Raw genomic sequence first — 22,579 nt, forward strand, 5'->3', positions numbered from 1 at the left:
GCTAAGGCAGTTATAAAAAACAAAATAAAAAGCAGGGGTGCAAATCAGAAAAGAAGAAATTTATCTCTGTGGATGAAATGGTTGTATAAATAGAAAATCCCAAAGACGCCTTCAAGAAACTGGTATGGCCAATGAACATATTCATTAAAGTTTCAAAATCAACATAGGAAAACCAATTGCAGTTTTACAAGCAAGGTGCCTAAAAATGAAGGAAAGAGGAAAAAAAAGGAGAAGGAAATTCCCTTCTTTAATTTTATCCAATATAACTAAATCCTATGAATAAATAAATTGAAGCAGAGACATAAAAGATTTATGCATTGAAAATTCTAAGTTATCGATTTAAACAAGGTTAAGACCACAAAAACATGTAAGAAAAACACCCAGTGTTTATGGACTAGAAAAATTGTTAAAGTATTCATATTCTCTAACAATCTCCATCAAAACTACAATGCCTTTTGTCATAGAAATAGGAAAGATAATCTTATTTGTTTGGAACCAGAAAAGACCCCTAATAACTAATAGCGATCTATCTTTTGTTCTTTCCCTTCCTTCCTTCCTTCCTTCCTTCCTTCCTTCCTTCCTTCCTTCCTGCCTATCTGTGAATTTCTATGCATATATGTGTATATGTGGAGGCCAGATATTGATATCAGTTGTCTCCCTTTATTTTTGAGACAGAGTCTCTTACTCAGCCATGATCTCTCCAACTAAGCTAGGCTGACTGGCTAGCAAACCGCAGTGATCTTCCTGTACCTGCCTCCAGCAGTGTAATTCAAGGTGTGCACCTGGACCTGTAGGATCTAGAAATTGAACTCAGTTCCTTATGCTCAAGCAGGTATTTAACCCACTGAACAATCTTTCTAGTTCCCAGAATACAATCTTCAGCAAGAGGAACAAAGCTGAGAGCATCAAATCAGGATGGTACTAACATTTAAAACAGACACATAGATCATGGAACAGAGTAGAGAGCTAGAAATAAATCCACAAGGAAGACAATCAACTAACAAAGGTCTTGTGGCTTCACAATAGGGAAGCCATACAAATCCAAAGATAAATGAAAACAGAAAGAAAAAGAAAGGTAGGTAGGTAGGTAGATAGATAGATAGATAGATAGACAGACAGACCGATAGATAGATAGATAGATAGATAGATAGATAGATAGATAGATAGATAGATAGATAGAAAGAAAGGAAAAAGGATAGTTCATAGTATAAGACCAACATTGGATAAAGAGCCAAGCCTTAAAAAGCTGACTCGTGGACAAGAGAGATGGGTAAAGTGCTTGCTGAGTGAAAGTGTCTAGAAACAAAGAGAAAGGAAGTGATGTAAATCCCAGATGAGTGATTCTGGCCATCTGGATCCAATTAGCTTTAAGGAAGGACTCTTTGAAGTGGCACTGAATAGCATGGGAGAAGTAAACTGCATTGCATACATAGCTGTAATGATGAAGTCAAGCTTATAAATATAACCTCTAAAATAAATCATATGATTAAATTGTAATAGTTAAGCCATTAGGAAATTAAGAGTGGATGTTTAAGTTCAGTTCGAATATAGACTCTTGCTACCAAAGCATACTTATATTCTAAACACATGTAAATACCAACTAATGAGATAGTCCCCAAAACAGACCATATTTTAATGTCACATGAAGGCTGCCATTCCACTTTACTGATGAGGATGATGGGTAAGGATGAAAGTGTTTAAGTTACACACATATCTTATTAAGAAGACAGTGACCCCCAGCTCTGTACCATGCCCGCAAATGATATATTCCTGTTCTTTTCAATGGCTGAATAAAGCCCCGTTTTCTTTGTCTGTTAGCTGTGGATGGGCACCTAAACTGATTCCATAATCCAACTACTGTGAAAGACTCTGCATTAAGCACGGACATGCATGCAAATATTTTTTGAAGAGATAGTAATCAAGGTTTGTCAAATTTCAAACCCAAACCAAGAAAATCTGCAGCCAGCCACTTGTAAGATTTAATTACTTTTTTTAATTTTTGAAAACTTCTTTTCTTTTCAAATAGACTATGAAATGATGCAGAATATTTTCGATGCTAGTTTTGTTTATTATTAGGGAAGTTATAGACATTCATGCAACAACTATTTAATCTCAAACTCATTGTGAGTTATGAGTTTGCCCAGTGTGGTTTCTGTCATGTATCTAGTGACCATAAAAGGTTTTGAAATACACAGTGATTTGTCTTTCTGGATCTGGGTTACCTCATTCACTATAGTATTTTCTAGTTCTACCATTTTAATTGTAAATTTTATGAGTTTGTTTTCTTTACAGCTAAACAGAATTCCATTTTCCTTACACATTCACTAGTTGAAGGGCTAGTTGACATGTCATCACGAATGAGAGAGATATCACAAGGTCCTACTACTGATGAAGAGCTATAAGGAGCTTCTGGGATAAAAGAACCAGTGCTCTCTAGGTGTGAACATCCTGATAGATCATCCACTGCCAAGTAACCAGCCTGAAACACAAGCCCATATGTACAACACCACATGGACTCAGCATGTTTTGTGTGTGTGTGTGTGTGTGTGTGTGTGTGTGTATGCTCATGTGGGAGGGCATATTTGACCATGAAGGGGCCAGAGGTTAATATTGGGATGTCTCTCTCAATCACTTCTCTTTATTTTTTGAGGTAGGGTCTCTCACTGAATTTTTACCAACTCAACATTCAACTAGATGTCTGACCAATGCCTGGCCAATGAGCCATCAGGATCCACCTGTCTGCCTCTTCTGCTGTTCCTCTAAGAACTGCAGTTATGGGCAAACACAGACATGACCTGTTTTTACATGGGTAGTGGGATCTGAACTTAGTTCTTCAGGCTTGCATAGCAAGTGCTTTATTTACTGAGCCAATTCCCAGATCCAGGAGCTAAGTTTCTAAGGCATGGCTCTTAGTTAATACATTTGTTTTTCCTGTGATTTATATTGCACTTGGAATTCCTATGTTCAACAGTTGGGTTTTGTTCCAAGCACTACTGATATTGTACAAATAAAGACAAGGGATGTTGTGGAATTTTTTTTTCAAACATGGCTCTTTCTCATTTCTGGCTGTCATGGAGTCTGAACCACTTTTATTGATCAATAAATTTTATTTTTAAATAAAAAATATAGTATTTCAAGAGTTTACTTTCAGTAAGCTATAACATTAGGAGAGATTATGGACCAGAAAGAAATTTCAAAGAATTGACAAGTGTTTTTATAGTGAAAAGGAAAAAATGTATGGGCTGACTGTTCTAGTGTAGAAGCACTTTCTCCATGCTGTTACATTAATTGCTTTCAGAAGGGTGTTTCTATTCACACATGTACCAATTTCTTCTCAAGGTTATGACTGCTCCTGAGAAACCTTTCCTGTATACCATGTGTACAGCTGAATTTTCAAAACTGGAAGTGGCTCCACCTTAGACATTATGTCTTGCCAATGAAGATATTCTCACAGGATTTTGGGTCATTCATCTGTCACTCAACCATGAGTATGCCCAAATTGTTACACAAAAATTTCTCTTCAAAGTCAGTTGATTACTTTGCCTTTGGCTGTTGGAAAGTGGCCCTGTATTTTCAGTCTATTCTGAAGATCCAAACAGGGTTGCCACCTCACTGGGAAATGAACCCTCAAATGAAAGAGAGCATCAGATCAGAATACCCCCTCAGTAATCTGATACTCATTTAATTAAGTTGAATTCAATTGTTTTTGGCTTGAACATGATAAAATAGTATTGCCTCATACCATTCCAAGAGGGCTTTTCGCAGAAAAGATGTTGAAGTATATTGTTATTCTCTTAGAACTTTCATAGTTGATTACATGTGGTGTGTGTGTGTGTGTGTGTGTGTGTGTGTGTGTGTGTGTGTGTGTTGGAATCTATGGGTTCAGAGGCTATAGGAAGGTGTTATGCATTGTCCTTCTCTATCATTCACCCTTACTTCCATTTAAGACAGAGTGTCTAGCTGAATCTGAAGCTAAGCTGGCTGCCAACAAGCCCTAGAGATCACTCTACCCAACTCCAAGCATTAGGATAACAAACACATGGGGACCATGCCTGATTTATTACCTAGACTGTAGGGATTTGAACTAAGGACTCCATGCTTCCACAGGAAGAGCACTTCCCCAGACCTTGCCTAGCACTTTATTGTACCTTCTACTTTTTCTGAATCTCTTGCTAATTCTAGTCAATGTACGTGGCATTGATGGTGCTGATTCCCTTCCCTTAGCCTGCCAGGGTATCATGTGTGACAGATACAGCTGAAATGATGACCCTATTCTTGTGATCAGAAACATGTTCTGCAGTAATCATGTGGATCAAGATGGACCTTGTGGAGTAGAGCCCCATTTGGGAAGAGACTTGGGATTTTTCTCAGTGACAGAGAAGCAGCTTGGAATGCTTTGCTGCTCAGCAGAGAGAATAAAAAATGACACTCCAATGAAGAGAAGTCTAGGGGAATAGAAGGAAGAGTCTTGAGAACATCCTCCTCACTCTTGTCATGATTTCAGGACTGCATGTGGACTTACAGTTGATTTAGGACACTGTTTCTCTGTGTCTTTTGGCTAATTGGAATGACTGTTCTCTGCTGTAATCAAAGGCAATTCAAGAACTGACTGATGCAGATGAAACTTTGCAAGAGAAGGAGAATGAGGGATGAGCCCCACCGTCCTTTGCGAGCCAAACACTAGTATTATACACTAGCTGCACTTAGGTTATTTGAGCATTTATTGGATGCTATAATGGGCACACCACTCTGTATTATCATACATAAAACTCAACACATAAAAATTAAGAAAATAAAACTTTGTGAGCTTGTTTTCCTAGTGAGTTGTCCTGTCTTTAATAACTGAAACATTTGTAAACCACTCAAATTTAATAACTGCTTGAACTCTTTTGTTTTCTTGGAGGGGAAGTGAAGGAAGCTTCATTAAGCACTGGGTGCCACCGACTCTAAGACAAAGGGAGTAAAAACTGACAAATAGATGTCCAATTCTTTAAGATTTGTAGTAGCTGTTTTCTCTGAATGATTTCTTTCTCAGCATGGGGATTTCACATTGTTGCTGGTCTTTGTGGATGTAACTATTTCTGAACATGGGCATTGTAACTACCAATGACCTTCTCTTTATAGAACTACTCTTCTGAGTCTTAGTGCTGAGGGGACACCTAATTCTCTGAATGGTACTTGGCTTGCCTCGTGTGACTCACAGCTGGTTTGATTCCACTGTTTGCCTTTCCGAAGAGTTAACTGGGAGGAAAGACTCCAGTGCTCTGTTTGTGAATAAATGGAAAGTAGCCAGATGACTGGTTTATTGCTCCAACTATATTCCCGTGTTAGAATTGATATTCCTTTATTAAAAAGCACAAAATATCTAGGGACACAATTCCGAAAAAAGAAAGGATTTGGGTTTTGTTCCACTAAAACAACAAAGAAACTTAAATGGTTTACATGCACTATTGTAAATGCATCATATAAATTCCCTCAATGAATCAGTAACCATTTCTACAAAATAGATCCAATTATTACTCTTAATTCACAGCTGAAACCAAGGCCCAGAGAGATTAAAGGAGTTAACCAGAGCCTACAGCTGGGACAGCTAATTAGAGGAGAGGGAAAACTTCTGCCCGGATCTGATTGAAGGCTGCTCCTTGAAAGCTGGGTGATATCACCTTCCCAGAATATATTACATTATAGACAGCACACAGAACAGGTCCCCAAAAGGCCTTCTCCGGCATGAGCTGTAGCATTAACTGTCTTTACAACTCTGGGTGAATCATTTCATCTCCCTAGGCTTGGATTTCTTTGTGTAAGATGAAGGTTTGGGCCTATTTGTATTGGACAGGCACTAAATTCTCTGGCTTTATAATTACTGTTCCTCGGTTGTATGGGTGTCTCTGGCCACATATGCCTGAATACACACCACACCATCATCATTTGATGCTAAGCCTTGATCTCAGTGAATCCTAATATTTACAGCAGCACCTTCTGGTAATACAAAGAGTTGTAAAATTTGGCAAGAAAATGGGAAGACAAACAAAGGAAGGAGGGAGGGAAGGAATGAGAGAGAGAAAAGGAAAATTTTGCTAATACATGTGGTTTATGTTAATGCCAAGATGAAGGAGGAGCAGGAAAAGAAAAAGGGGGGGGAGGAGGAAGGCAGAAGGAGGAGAAGAAACAAAGAACAACAACAAACAAACAAACAAAAGTCTCATACCAAATGCTCCTCTTTAACTTGTTTTGTGCAATATTAACTTGAAAGCTTTACTTTGGCTTATTAGATATAGGTAGCTTCCATTTAGAAGCTCCTGTCTTTTAAGATTTTTCTACTGTTTTATGATAGCAAAGAGAAAATGCCAAAGGTAGACCACAGAATGCAGGAGGTACCCAGAACATCTTGAGGGAATGCCACCTAGGAAAACGAAAATTACAGCTGTACCAATGTGGTATGCATTCTGGTCCCAGGTTCTTCCTCGTTCCTGTCACCTTAACACAGTTGTCGCAGCATGTAAAATGTTATAGTCAGTGTACATCTAACCTGTACAGCTTTAGAGCGAAAGGTATCCAAAGTCCTGAGAAAAATAATTGTACTATTTTTAGTTGCTGCAGAATGTACCACAAATCAGGTGGAGAGGACAACTTGGAAAAACGGAACTGGAAATGCTAAAAATATTGCTTTCCCCAGCCACTGAAATTTTAAGAAAAAGTTAGGAAGAACCAGAGAGGGAGATGGCATTAGAATTCGTATCTCTCAGCTGCGGTCAGTTTATTATCAAGACCAGGGAGAGCCGAGCACGGAGGGCTAATCCCGTGGCAGTGGGATTCCACGTGGAACAGGCAAGGTACAGAGAGACATCATTAAACTGCGAGAAAATAAAACAAAACAAAAACAAACAAACAAGAAAAAAAAAAAAAAAAAACACGTGGCTTGTATATTGCATCTAGTACCCAGAGCAAAGCCTGTGTGGAGAATGGCTGGGAAATCCAAGTCGTTTTGAGAAACAGCCTTCTTTCTTTCTGTGAGTGTGAGCCCAGCAGACGCCATGAGCACAGTTGCAAGGAAGCAAGGCTGTGTTCTCACACACGTGTTTCCCATTGATATCTGGAGACAGCCCAGTAGCTGGGCTTGACAAAACCAGATCGAAGCAGAGGCAGAGTAGGGTTTCAAAGCAAGCAGTGAAAGACCGGGAATGCTGTTCAGGAAATTCTTCAGGCATGGGCAGGGACTTGGCTGCAGTTGTGCGGCTGGAAAATCTGACTGGGGCAGCTCCTGAGTGCAGGCAGGGCCTCCTCACATGGGCGGGCTGAGTGGCCACCTCCTTCAGAGCCTCTCAGCTTTCCCCAGGACCACGGGGGACTCTCATCCGCCACTCTGTGAAACAGAGGAGAGGTAGGGGATCTTGCAGTTCTTGCCCTTCCAGACTAGCTACCTTGTCTGGCGTTTGTTCACAAACACTGGGGGGGGGGGGGGGGGAGCGGGATGGGGGGGGTCGCGTGTGTATGTGTTAATTAACACATTTCAGCCCATCACAGGGGATTGGTGGTTCTCATCTTTGTTTGCCCCCAAAAGGCACTTGAGGACTGAGTTTCAACAGTGTCCAGGCACTTTTGAAAGTTAGGACTCACAGCTAACACCACTGGGAAAGGGAAAGTGTGTGGATTCCTCCTGTTGTCACTCTGTTCTGGCGGTCTGGAAGTTTCCCTTTCTGCTTCATGGGGCACTTCATTGACAGTACAGAAATCTCTGATGGAAATGCTCCTGTTCTTAATGCTTCAAAGGTTTTAAGACGGGGTGAACGAGTGCTCTGCTTTTGGAGGGAATCAGACAGAGTTTGAAGTTTTTATTTTGGAATGCATTTTGTTTTCTGTTTTTGGTAGGAACAGATATGTGTGTAAGGTTTCTGATGTCTTTTATTTGTATATATGATTTTGGCTTTCTTATATGAGATATGAACGACAGTAATATATTTACCTAACATGTGCCGGGCTGTTATTATGTTCTGGTAAGCGATTCCCCTCTTACTCAGTGGCAGAAATAACCTGCAGGTAATAAATACTTGTAAAACAGATAATAGAGCTGTAGCAGAAAACAGTATATTTTCAAATCATTGCTAAAAATAGACACAAACGGTGTGAGTGTTTTATTGACTACTTCATTTTATTTTCACCTAACTAAAAATAGTGCATTAAACATAATGAATAATTTTAGCATGGGGAGATGGGGAGGGGACCTAGGCTTTCCTCTTCCATTTTAATTCTCTTTCATACATATACATTGTATTGTAATACATGTAATAGCCCTCCTAGGACTTTGGTGTTACTCCTTTCTGTGTCTGTATTTAGAAGACAAGAGCCACAGTGCCACTGTCTTTAAGATAAGTCTGGACTAAAGCTCATCCATCCTGCTGTAGGGGTCCTTGCAACATAGTTCATGGCCACAGAAATGCTCTCCAGAGAGAACCTGGGCAAAGCCTGCTTGGGGAAAATTGGTGAAAGGGTGGAGTCCTTGCTTACTAGTTCCTTAGCAAAGAGCTGCTAGATCTCTTGAGTGGTTCCCTTGGAAAATGGGATGAGTTTAATTCAGAATCCTGAACCCCCTAACAGGCAGCTTGTCAGTACTCAATGAAGTGGGGGCTGAATAAATGGTAGATGCTGGGATGCATCTACCATTTAGTTTCCCCATCCTAAGATGGGTACGCAGGTCATTCTGGTAGTAAAGTTTTCAGATTGTTAGCTAGTACTTTCTTTCCCCCATAGTTTAGTTATGGGAGGACAAAATCCTTATGTGACTGACAGCTGGCTTTCTCAGTCTTGAGCAATGACTCACACCTGTTTTCCTTGTTAATATCAGTTTTGTGTCAGGAGGGGTAGAGTTGGATGGGGTAGGGCAGGGTGGAGCAGCTTAAAGAACTTCAGGACTCCCTACAGGCCTAGGGAGGGCAGTTTGAAGTCAAGCTGGACTACAGCTCTCTTTTCTAATGCCCAGGCAGATTAGGAGCTGACATGAACCACAGCCAAGGACCCATTGCCAGGAACAGAGACAGGGAGTGATCTGGAATGTCATCCCCTCTAAATTTAGTTTGTGTCAAGCTTCTGCAGAAAGAGGCATGACATAGCAACTCCAGGTTGCAGGATTGTGTGGAGCAGTGCCCAAACTGGGAAGAAACTCTACAGTTTATTGTTTTGAAAGAGGGAAACTCAAACTCTCTTGATATTTGAAAGGGGTGTGGAGAGGAAGAAGATAGAGAAGAAATCTGGAGCAGAGGTGGATCCCATACAGAGCTTGGCAAAATGAGCATGGAGTATAGAGGGAGGGGAGATCTTTGCACAGGAAATTAGCACACTTCTTAGACTCCTTCATACACTGCTCTGCTTGGCTTCACATGCAGGTAAATCATGACCTCAGTGCACTAGGCTGGTTTACCTTCCCTATAAGGGTAGACCTTATGGTCAGCCTGCCCTGCGGTGCCTTCTGGAAGTAATCAGAAAGCACATCTTGTAAGAATAACACTACCCAGAGAGCTCAGATTTCCTAAGCAGGAGAGAGCAGGCTCTTGGGGCCTTATTTTAGCCCATATTTATTCCTTGCAGAGCTATTCCTGCAGGAGCATTGAATGAAGGGACCAGGTGGATATGAACAAGTCACTACTGGGATGAAGCTATTCCAGGCTCTGCTAGACCTACTTTATTAAAACAAAGTTTTGAAAGAAAAAGTCCATGATACATATGCTTTGTTTTGTTTTTTAAATGAGAAAAAATTTCTTTTTTTTCTCTGTAGAGATACAGGACTGATAGAAGATTGATAAAGGGTAGATAGGAAACAGGTGACAAAAACATGGGTGATAGGGAAAGAAAAAGAATAGAAAATAGATTATAATATAATTAGGTAGATAGATGATAAATTAGACATGCACAGAGAAATGATAGGTATGTAGTTTGCTACAGAAACACACAGATGGAGAAAGGGGATAGGTGATTGATAGAATAGATTCATGACAGATGATAACACAGATAGAACATTAATAAATAGAAGGGATAGGTAAAAAGATAGAACATGTAGGTAAATGATCAACAGAGACATACAGGAGAGATGGGTAGAGAGATGGTAGGTAAGTAAGTTGGTAGCTAGATTCAGAGACAATTGGAGAGGGAGATGATAAGTAGTTGGAAGAATAGATAGATGATAGGTATATAGAAGGAGTAGTTAAGGGGACAAATGGTTAGAATTGATAGACAATGATTGATAGGATTACAGATAGATGAAATGATGATAGACAGACAATTGATATATTTATTAGGGAAATTAGCTCACAACTATGAAAGCCAAGAACCACCATGACATTAATCTGGTGCTAGATCACCAAGAATTAGGGTGATATCAATCAGAGGGTGAAGTCCAAAGGCAGGACTATGACTGAGGGTTTATTGAACAAGAGGATGTTCCAATAGGGGCAGTACTGATCTAAGCTTGAGAATCCATAGTCCCAAAGCCAGGGAATTGTATATTTGCCAGAAGACACTACTGAGAGATGGTGTTCCTGACAGGTCTGACTTTATAGAACTGCCGTAGACATCTGGAAAGGAATAGTTTTGGAACACTTTGTTCTGATGGAGCCCAGATGCATTAATTTATTGTTTGTTGGGATTTTGCAGGAGGTTTCATTAGAAAAGAAAGTTTGGAAGCTGGGTCAGTGAAGATTGCCTTTGGCCATCAGTCCTTCAAACCCTGCTTGTAGTAATCTAAGTATTAAAAGTAATCTAAATATTAAAAGTAATCTAAGTATTAAAGGGATTATTTTCACATATGGTTATAAATCAGACTTATAAAGCCAGAACTATGGCAGCGGGAATTGCTTCCCCTACTTCCATATAGGCTTCATTTATAGATTTATTTTTAAGTGTCATGCACAGGGAAGTAGTAACAGAGCATGAAGGGGAATTATTTGTCCTACTAACTCATTTTTAATCAGGAAGAAATGTCTTTCATTATTGTCTTGTCCTGATGCCTCAAAGCACACAAACATAACTGGGTCAAAAGCTCCCTGGTCAGGCACTGGCCCCATGGAGGAATGTTTAAGGACTGTCTTTGGCCAGTCTTTTACTCTGAAGTGAAGCTTTTTTGATCATTGATGCAAATCAGAGTGTTGTTAGCACCTAAAAGTAGGAAGTCTGTAAGTATTGGCCATAAGTTCTTGGCATTCTAAAAATAAACAAACAAACAAACAAACAAACAAACAAGAACCAAATACATTTGAACTCGTAACCCAAGTGAACCATTTATTCTGTTATAAATTCTATTATAAAGATGTAAGCCCTAAGACCAGAGAAAGGATTACTTGCCTAAGAAGGGCAGGCATAGAGACAGCGTTTCTGGATTCTTGATACAAGTATGGGCCATGAGTGTGCTTTATGTGTTCTGGCTCAATAATGATTCTTAGAAGCCATATTAGACAGATGAACAGTATAAGGGGGTCTTAGTTATATAGGACCCCTCAGAAGTCACCAGCATATATAGTTTTCAAAAACTACTGAATCTGAACTGAAAATTGACAAATTCTCAGTTCAAGCCATGTCAAACTAATGGGCTTATGAAATACTGTTTTAACTTTTGCCTACTGCAGAAATACTAGTTTGGCTTTGGTGGCAAATGTCAAAAAGATGTGACACAATGTCTTGCATGACAGTTTCACTCACTGTACCCCAAAATCTCTTGGGTAATGCTTCCTCAAGCATGATTAAAAAGAGGCCCAAGTAGCTCTATGCACTGTGGAGCCCAATGTCTTCCTCATGGCCTCTGAGGCCATGTTTGTCATAGAAATAGGTTTTAGAAGTGGAATAGTGATGGTAGAGATCTCTAGAATGCCTTAGCTCCCTTCTTCTCTGGATCTGAGGTTTAGAGGGGTGCTTGTGCTTTGTAGTTTCTTTGTGCTTCTCAAAACCTGTGATTCCTGCAATCCCAAGGCCTTCCCCTTTCAAAAAATCTCTTCATCTGCTTTCCCAAGTCTGAACATCTTGAAGCATTTTATTCATCCCTCCATCCACCCTTACCCATGATATCATCTTTATCCTCTTCTGTAATATTGTAGTTAACCATTGTTTGACAAAAATTATATTTCTCTGAACTTTAATACAGCCATCCAAGCAAGAAAGAGAGTGGATGCCGGGGAGAGGGAGCACAACAAATAAATAAAAGTAGATGAAATGATCTTGCCCTGGCAAAAGAGCAGTAAAGCTGAGAATTGGGATCCTGACTCTGTGACCCCAATGTCCTAGTCTTTAAATGGACTAGTGTAGATGGACTAGTGTAGTATCTACCTCACAATGTGTTGTGAATGCCGAATACACATAGCATAAAGCCCTGTGCAGAGTAAACATTTACATATTTAGGTATGCGCATGGTTAAAGTTAACTATTGTGGTGCCAGGTCAACTGAGAATGAATGAAATAACCAGATCATGATAAAGACTCCAGATCACCAGTGAGGTGAGAGGGCTTTGTTTTGAGTTGCATAGCTTCCTTTCTCAGAGCATTCCCTCTGAAATCCTCTGCACATTTCATTGTCCCCATTACTTCACCTTTGCTGCCACATGGAAAGGTGACTGTCTTCATTATTGCTTCAGAGTCCTGTTGCCAAATGTGAGCCGCCACCTCTGAAGGAAAGCTTGTTCACTATGGCCCCTGACCTGACTCTCAGCTGGACCTGCAGAATTCAGAGGACTGTGTCACCACAGATCACTTCATATATAAATCCTGTGAGATTGATTTGCTAGCAACTCTTTGCTGATGGCTGTACTAATGCTTGGGGTGTATAGGTGGATACAATTGCTTTATTCTTCTTGTAAAGCAATGGTGCCTATTAAAGCAAGCACAATTCCCTGATAAAGATGGTACTGTCAGGGAGCAGACTCTCTGTCTATGCAAAACACATTTCCAATTCCTTTGATAGGATCAGACTCGGTTGGGAACACCCTGACTTCCACAGGATGTGTTTGGAATGCCTGGAGGCCCTGCTACTACTTGCCAACGTTGAAGTGGTCGGCTACTAATTCTATTTTCACTGAGCTCAGAATTAATAAGTAGCAGGGTGAGCTGCCTTCTTAAAGCAGTTCGTTATACAGTATCCTGCTGGAAAGTCTCTGGTGGGGGATGTGGACTGGGCATGATGTGGTTCATGAAAAAAAGATTGCTGAAGGACAGATGGTCTGGGAAAAGCATTGTTCTTCCATTCTAGTGTGACTCTATGGCTATCTTCTCTCTCCTCTTTTGTTAAAATATTTCTAGCTCTTTCCCTCTCCTTCTTTTAGTGGCAACATCACACCCCTATAGTGTTTTTTTTTTCTTTTCTCTTGTTGAGTACCTGCCTGTTCATCACAGTTAGCATCTTCCTTGCTCTCGAGAGCAGAGTGCAGGTAAGAGGCAAGTCTAGATAACATAACTTTGGCGATGCCATGACCAACACTAGTTTCAAAGTAGACTGTGCACTTTAGAAAGGACTGTGGCCTTGCTCTCTATGTAAACAAGCTGCCCACAATATATTCTATACAGAGGATTCTCTAGTCAAAATCTGTGTGGTGTTCTATAAATTCGTTTAGGCTCACAAAGTGTTTTTGTTTGGATTTGCTTTGTTGAGACTGGGTCTTAACTTTGTAGCCCTGGTTGGCCTCAAACTGCTGATGCTCTGCAAAGGTCTTAGAATCCTGGGATCATTCTAAGTTGTGCTTAGCTCCCTCTGGCACACACTTTTCCATTCAGTTACTGAGCTATATCTTAACATTACATGTGAAATTCTGAGTGGTCTCATTTGTCATGGTGCCATGGCAGAGGGGTTCTGGGCAGTTCTTATTCCTTTGAGTGGAACATGCCTCCTTCACTCATTTGGGCTACTGAGTGAGGATTTATATGGCTCAATTCTGTTTGCCTCAGCAGAGTTTCTCAATGACACTCTGGAAGATAGTGACTCAAAGGACCCTTTCTCAGTTCTCCTCAAGTGGGGCTCATTGGATGGAAGTCAGGAAACCGTTAAGTAGTGGCTTAATTCTCTATAAGAACACTGTCATGCTGGGTTTAGTATCTGATTGAGGAGAGATGAAAAAGCTAATATGGTATCTAGGAGCAAGGCTCACAGTGAAATAGTGTTCATAAAACTAACATCACATGAGTGGTAGCTGGAGTTAGAAGCTATAAACATGACAGAAGTCAGATGAATCACTGTATCTAGGGGAGGGCGTTGTTTAAGAAAGGGCTTTGGAGAGATGGTTCAGTAGTTAAGAGTATGTACTGTTTTTGCAGAGAACCTGATTTGTTTCCCAACACTCATGTTAGATGGCTCACAATCACCTGTAACTCTGGCTCCAGATGATCCAACACCCTCTTCTGGCTTCTGTGGGTATCTGTATTCACATGCAAATATGCTGGCATAGATATACATGGAAAATGCATGATTTATAGAGAATAATTTTTTAAAGAAAGAACATGAGAGGAATTTTGAGAGTGATAGAAATATGTCGTATCATATTTTCAAATAAGCACAGATGTCTAAAACACATTGAGCTCTCTAGTTACTATCTGCATATATTCAGTAGGTGCAAATTGTACCTTGATAGACATAAATGCATTTGTGAATGAGTACACCAACTCATAACATGGATGCAAAATGCTTCACAAAAGATACAACTTTTAATAAGTTTTTATTTTATTTTGTGTATGTGAATGCATGTATGTGCACCACCTTCAAGAGACCAGAAGAGGCTTTCAAATCCTCTGGAACTGGAGTTACAAGTGGTTGTAAGCTTCCTGTCCTGGGTGCAGGGAATAGAGCCTGGGTGGTCTGCAAGAACAGCAAGCTGGAAGTGCTCTTAAATATTAAGCCATCTCTCCTGTCCAACTTGTAACTCTTACTCTCGTGCTTGTACCTGTAAACTTCAATTTTTTTTTTTTTTATAAAATGAAATGATTGAAAATGAGATGAACATCTCCTTTTAGACTATAGATTTCATTTCTGGCATCCAGGATCACAGGTAATAGCTGAAGATGTTTGCCAAATACTTGTCAAGGGAGAATCCACTGAATCAATGGTAATTTTATAGAACCACCAAATCACTATATAAAGATGCATCCATTTACTGGAGCTGTTTTTCATGATGCTATAAAAATTTATGGGTTTGAGAGAGTTTACTTCACATGAAAAAAATATCTATTCTTAGAGTAATGTATGCCCTGACTGAATTATATATGGTTAAATATTATTGATCAAATATTATTTTGATTTAAACTTAATAATATCCATTGACAAACTCTAACAAAGATGATTCTTCATTAAATTTTTCATCTATTTTCCATCCTAACTGCAGTTTACCTTTCCTCCTTTCCTCCCGTTTCCCTCCCCTCTGCTCCCCTCGCCCCATCCATGCCGCCTCTACTTCTGTTTAGAAAGGGGCAGGCCTCCTATGAGTGTCAACAAACCACAGCATATCAAGTTGAGGGAAAACTAAGCTTCTCTTGCCTTTAACAAAAATTATTTTAAATTATATTTTTAATTAGTAGTCATGATGGTCTGATGGATATTTGCCTATATCTGGGAACATATTAATAATTTGAAAACAGGTTTTTAAACCAGGGATTCCTTACTGTCTTATTTTATCTCCTCATATATTGCATCCTGATCCTGTTTCCTCTTCCTCCTCCCCTTCCATTCCTCCCCACTGTCCCCATCCCCCATGCCCCCCCATCTTCATTGTCTCTTCAGACAAGGGCAGGTGTCCTATGGATATCAACCAAACAGCATATCAGGTTGCAGTAAGTCTCGACATCACCCCTCTTATTGTGTGGTTGAGGCAACCCAGTATGAGGAAAAGGGCCCCGAAAGCAGTGAAGAGTCAAAGCCAGCTCCTGCTCCCACTGTTAGGAGTCCCTTAAACTGCATTGGTGGTATAGTGGTGAACACAGCTGCCTTCCTTACTGTCTAAATGGGCTGAGTGACTTTGGGAAGATTACTAAACCTCTCAGGTTTTCTGTTGCTTTGCACGTCTAACTCAGATCCTAGTAATCATGTGCTCTAAAGGTTAAATCCATTCAGTAAAACATCTAAATATCATGACATGAGGCTAGAGGATTGCCATTAATTTGAGTTCAGGCTGAGCTATATTCATAGACACTGGGAGAGCTCGCTCAGGAAATCAACTAAGCAGGGCTCATAGTTACTCCCAGACACTGAAGTGGCTATCACAGAACCTGCATGGGTCTAACCTAGACTCTGTACATATAAGTTATGGTTTTGGCTTGGTGTTTTGGTAGTAGGCTTAGTGTTTGAGGAAGACTCTAGAAAGTAGGAGTGGGGATATCTCTGACTCTTTGCATGGAACCCTTTTTCTCCTACTGGGTTGCCTCTTGTTTTGCCTTGTTTGGTTGATGTCTCTGTGGGGACTGCTCTTTTCTGGGAGACCAGCATGGGGTGAAGGAAACTTGGAGGAGTCTAGGAAGGGGAAGCTGCAGTCAAGATGGTGTGAGAGAAGAATAAATAAAAATTAAAGAAAGCTAAATGTCTAGAAGTTTCTAAAGCATATCAGAGCATATGTAAGTAATGGCTATAATTTATAGTGTTTTACATTAAGCAGCTGGAAGTTTTGTCATGCTGCATCTCTGAGTACCAGGTGTGTGTGTGTGTGTGTGTGTGTGTGTGTGTGTAATTGCTTAAGTGCAGGGAAAGGAAACAAGAGTTTAAATGGGAAAGACTGAGGCCTGGAATTTCTGGGAAACTTACTGTTCCTTTTTTTAGCTAACTTTTATTACTAACTACTCCATGACCTTGATTAAGTGCCTGTACACCCCAGTGGCAACTGCCGCCCATCCTAGAAAGAACTTTTTCTCATTACGGGGAAGGATGGGGACTTCATATTTTCCACAAACCCTTCAAGCTTCAGATCACTCTCTGACCTGAAGTGTGTGTCAGGCTCATCTTTACCTTATGGTGCAGCTGGTTCTTGAGCCATGGAAAAGTTTTGAGAGCTCAGCTGGGATTGTCCTCCTCTGGTCTTTGTCAGAAACATCTATGAGGATTTAGAAAGTGCTGGCCAAGGGCAGTGCTGGGTGCCTGGTGAGCTGAAAAGATTCGCCAGACAGTGGCCATGATAGATGGACATAACTTCCTTTGCTTATACAGATGACAGAATTAAACCTGCAGTCAGGCTTTTTGATGACTTCTGTTCAAAACTGTTCTCACACATTCATCTCTAGTCCTCAATCTGTAATACCAAGTATTACATTTAGAAGAAGTCTCAGTTCTTTATAAAACCAAATCTCCAATAATTCTTGGGATTCTTTAAAATCTTTGCTCAAATACATTTGTGAAACTATCCCTTGATCTTTCCTCCAAATCATTCATTCCCTAACACACACAAACTATAAATGTTTCTGTGTTGGCTATCTGTCTCCTCCATCACTACTTCTTACTGCCTCACGGCCATGGAGGGTCCTTTATGTTTGCTTATGGATGTAGTTCAAACATAAGGAAGAGAGCCACAAAAGGACCTGAAGCAAAACCTGGACTTGGCAGGTGGTGGAAATGTTTATAAACATTTAAATGCATTCTGCACACATCCATGGTAATTCTTAGTGCCTTGCTTTGTATTCACTCACTTACTCTGCATGTCCCATACCTTACTAAGTCCTACTGGGGCTTCTTGGGAATATTCCTTCATTCTTTTGGTCCATTATTTCTTTATTGATGAAATGGCTTTAAGATTATTAACCTCTCAGTAACTGTCAGGAATGGACACATATATATGTCTGATAGTGACTAGTACGAATGTATATGTGTGTATCACAGATACCTTTCTGTCTAAATAAAGCAATGTCAGTGGCATTTCACACTTCCGCTCTCTAGAATGGTGAGAATTGATGTACATGATGATACTCAGCCATCTTCTGGTTCATTAAAAGAAAGTACACACTTATATGCAAGTTGTCTGTTCTTACTATTTAATATGCATATGCTAAAAACTTAACTGTTTGTGTCTGCAGTAGGTTTCCTGCCTAAATTTCAGTGCTGTTTCCAGGTGACTCTATGACCAGCCCTTTGGAGAGTCTATGTTCATTTCTGTGTTTATGTAACTGCCTACGTCTCTTTCCTTGTGTATGACATATACCTTCTGCCCATGAGTCCCTGCTTCCTCATGCTTATCCTCTGGGAAATGGCATTCTCATTCTCCATGACGCTTTGCCAGAACCCTTATGTGCTCTTGGACCCTTGGCTTTCTCCTGCCCTGTCCCAGCAGTAGAGTGGTCCATTAGCTGTGTTTTCCCAACTGTTTCCACACACAGAAAGTCTTGTCCCCCCCTCCCTATATCTTCACCTATGGACCAGAGAGGGGTCCATAGCTCATCTCTGACAGCAGATTGCCTCACATACTGTTTCTGTAGGGGTGGCTTGCTGTTGCAATCGGTACCACAGCTGAGTTGACTACAGCTTGTGTGAGCCTGCACAGCCTCTTAGCAGCCTGTACCTACACTTGTTTTCAGTTTCTCCATGGCCTTCCATATCTAGTGAACCCACCCCAAGACCTTGCTCCACACTTGATGGTTCTCTTTTCTCCATGGGTGTCCTGCCATGTCCTTCTGCTCATTAACTTGCTCCATGCCCTTCTGCTCATTAACTTGCTCATTCTTGTTTTTTGCTCCAACCCATCTATCACCCTCTAACATAAGCAGAGTCCAATCCCCAAAGGTCAACCTGCTGCTGCTGCTTCACTTTTTCCTTCATGAGGTTGATAGCCAAGGATACATAGATGAACTACATGTTTATTTGCATATTAGACTTTCTGCTGTGGCAGAGTTCCAGGCAAGATTTACTTGGTCTCAAGCAGGTAGAGGTTTCTGTCATGGTGGCAGGAGGGGGTGACATAGGAGAATGGCACAAAAAAAAAAAAAAAGGAAGCAGGGATAATATCTGTCTCCCCTCTTTCTGGTGGATAAGCTGCTGCTGCCCACATTCAGGGTGGGGCTTCACCAATTATGTTTCCAATTATGTTCACCAATTATGTTATTTCTGGAAATAAGTTTCCACAGACACACCAAAAATTGTGTTTTACTCATCTGTTAAGAGCTTCTCAATCAAATCAAGTTGATGGTCAATATTAACCACAGCCCTTTCTTTGTTTCCTCCACTAAAGACAACAAGTTCTGCAAGAGTTTCTGAGTCAGCCTGGTTGTCTGGTGTCTGCACAGTGTAGAAACTGCCAAGTATTGGTTTGAACAAACAGAAGAGAGAGAAACTTAATGCAGCATAGTCTCAGTTTTCATATCTAAAGAACCAATCATATATATGTGTGTATATATATATATATATATATGGATTATATATATATAATATGTATATGTATTGAATATATTGAATATGAATATATATATGTGTATATATATATATATATGGATTCAATATATATTGAATCCATACTGAATCCATACAATCTTAAATGCTTTAGCTGTTTAAAGATAGCATTTTTAAAGGAAGTACTATGATTGAACTTATAACTGAAGTTCTCAGGAAGATCAGGATATCAGGACTAGACTTGTCAACATAGGGAGGGAGGATTAAAGAATAGCCTGGGCTATCTGAAATTCAGACTCAAATATCTTAAATAAGTAAATAGATTCCTGTTTATTTTTTTGTTGCTTAGGTAAGTGGGACAACTTAAATTTAGAAGCATCTGTGAAATTAGCTTTTATTAGCATAAAAGGCAAATTTAGGTGTGTGTGTGTGTGTGTGTGTGTGTGTGTGTGTGTGTGTGTGTGTATGCTTTGAACAAGTTTACTGAATAAGATCTATGTATTGACCACTTCTGGAATGATTTATTTTTAATTCTAGTACAGTAGTTACCCTAAGGGAGATAGGTTAAAAGTTAGATGAGGTATTCTTAAGTGTCTACTCTTTTAAACACACATATCTGTCTAATTTTCAATTAGTTTCTTAGGATTTAAATATTCCAACTCTTTGGAAGTTAAATGTAAAATTCCTGACTTTTAAATTACACACAATGTTCATTTTAAATGAAAACGTCATTCTTAATCAGTAAACAGTCATTGACTTTCATGGATGAATTTTATGAGAGAAAAAAAAAGTTGATTATTACATCAAGTCTCAAAGCAATGAATTTGTTATGATTTTCCAAAGTTGTGCCAGATATTAACAATCCAAGACTAATGTTTGTCTGGCTGAAAGAAAACAATCCTTAACAGTCAACAGTTTTCAATCAGAAAGTGCAAAATCAACACATGCCAAGATAATCGAAAATGGTTCATTCATATGCCACAATAGGCTCGGAAAACTATAATGAGCCTGTACAGGAACTTCTACTTGCTGTTTATAAAAACTTATCAGGAGTTGTACAATTATGTGATGTGGGTTTGATTTTTCATGTTACCAGACATTTTGACATGAGGCATCACCCAAACATCCCACCTCTCTTGATTGGCATCACACTCATCACCAAATAAGATAATGCGGTAGTTTGTTTTTTTCTGCATTTTCCCCTAGCTCCATAATGGGCATGAGGTTCATATGCTGGCATCTAGCCCTTTCCTACAGGCTTAGTGCTTTCATTTTTTCTGAGCTCACTCTTGCCCAGGCTTGAACGTGCCATTCAGCCATATAAAATTTGCTGTGACCTCTTTAGAAACCTGCTTCTCTCCTGTTCTCACCTCAATTGTCCCTCTATCAGGCGGCCTTTCTGTGACCAGAGTTGGTTGGTTGCCTCTGTTCTTATGAGGGGACCCTTGGTGCATCCTTCCTGGTAGCAGATTCTAATTCTTAACAGTTTCAAATGGCTTGAGTAATTTGTGCTGTGCCTCTCTCCTCAAATTAGGAGATAGATGAAAGCACAGATGGATCATTTTCATCCTTCTGAGGACCTGTGTGCTCCAGAATCTGCCTGTAGTGACTGGTGCACAATGTGGTTAGAAACTGAGTTTGCTTTTAGTTTTGGGGCATTTATTCCTAGGAAAAGGGACATTACTGAAGGCAAGAGCTGTGTTTTGCCTCATGTGTTTCCATGAATAGAATATAACTACACAGAACTGTACTCATTTTGCACCCTGACATTTTTTTTTCTAATTTTTCAAAAGACTGTGGCTGTAGACCAGTGAGAGAGAGAGTTTATTTCACTATGCATAATATCCTAGGTTCCGTTTCCAGTACTGCCAAAGAAAGAACTATATCAAAGCAGATATTGTATTTTGAGCATATCCTTCAACCTACATCTATACCCTCCCTTATAGGAGAAGATACTGAGAAGTATGGAGGTCAGCAGAGTCAAACGCCATTAACAGGTTAACTGCCAGCCAATGCCATTGTCTTGAACCACCTGTGATTAGTAGAGTTAACTGAGGCCCATCACATTTTGCATGACTACAGTATAAATAAATAAATAAATAAATAAATAAATAAATAAATAAATAAAATAAGAAAATGCCTGGAACCTTGATCACATCAATATACCTTTAAAATTAATTTATTTTTTAAAATGCCATCACTCAAAGCCTAATGTATTCTTACATTTACAAATTACAAGTCACACCTTGTAAGTGTACTAAAGATAACTCTTATACTTGGGAGGAAAGAATGTTTTCCAAGTAATTTGGTTGGAACTAAAACATTAACTGGCTTCTGCTGATAATAGAGCACCATATGTAAACCCTTCCAAGCATATCACCTGTGTTTTTTGCCTAAGAACTACCCAGAATCCTCTATCTACCAATGAAAGCTTGTAAGATACACAATATAGGATTTTTCCTAAGGAATTCCTTGGTACTAACCATATTTAGGAAGGATCATCAACAGTAACATGACCAAACTTTCACCTGGGCTTGCTCTCTATCTGGATGGATGTGAATCTCATTATAGAAGTGCACCCATCCCTGTGAGAGGGACAATGGCTGCAGTATCTAACTACTGAGGTTGGCCCAGACTATACTAGTCCTTATATTTTCTTTATCCAATCTTTGCTGAGCAATACCTAGGATGATTGCATAACTTGTCTCTGTGGGTAGTGTCATAATAAACATGAATATGCAGGAATTTCTGTGGTATGCTGATTTAGGCCCTTTGCACAGCTGGATATTATAATAAGTATATCTGTAGTTTTTGGAGGAATATCCATACTGGTTTACTCAAAGGTTAGACAAATGCGCATTCCCATAAGCCTTGCATAAGTGTTCCATTCTCTCACATCCTCGAAAGCATTTGTAGTTAGTGGTTTGTATTGATAACAATTCAGACTGGGGTGAAGTGGAATCTCAATGTAGTTTTTGATTTTTGTTTCTCTGATGCCTAAAGCTTTTGAAAAGAATTTCACATATTTAATGGTCATTTGTACTTCATTTTCTTAAAACCATCAGTTTATCTCATTTTCTCATTTGTTTATTTTAGTTGTTTACATGTTTGTGATTTAACCTTTTTAGTTCTACATATATCCAGTCACCTAGTATAAAAATTATGAGTTGTTATAACATTAATCATTGGCTATGTATGCCTATCTAATGGTAAAGTGAGGGAAAGTTTGTTATATTCATTCCCTCAGAAACATAACTCTATTGT

General features: G+C 39.6%; 1 protein-coding gene across 2 annotated transcripts in view; it reads left to right on the plus strand.

The window, feature by feature from the left end:
• Sgcd (sarcoglycan delta) overlaps nucleotides 1-22,579 on the plus strand; it is a 510,909-nt gene that overhangs the window by 149,924 nt on the left and 338,406 nt on the right. The window contains exon 1 of one of the 2 annotated variants that reach the window (XM_051180863.1): nucleotides 7,095-7,381. The exons of the other annotated variant lie outside the window; for it this stretch is intronic. The gene's annotated coding sequence lies outside the window, so the exon portion shown is untranslated. Of the gene's footprint in view, nucleotides 1-7,094; nucleotides 7,382-22,579 lie in introns of those variants that run through there. 2 annotated transcript variants of the gene reach the window in all.

The sequence above is a fragment of the Phodopus roborovskii genome, unplaced genomic scaffold (genome assembly GCF_943737965.1).
Source record: "Phodopus roborovskii unplaced genomic scaffold, PHOROB, whole genome shotgun sequence".
NCBI classification, from domain to species: Eukaryota; Metazoa; Chordata; class Mammalia; order Rodentia; family Cricetidae; genus Phodopus; species Phodopus roborovskii.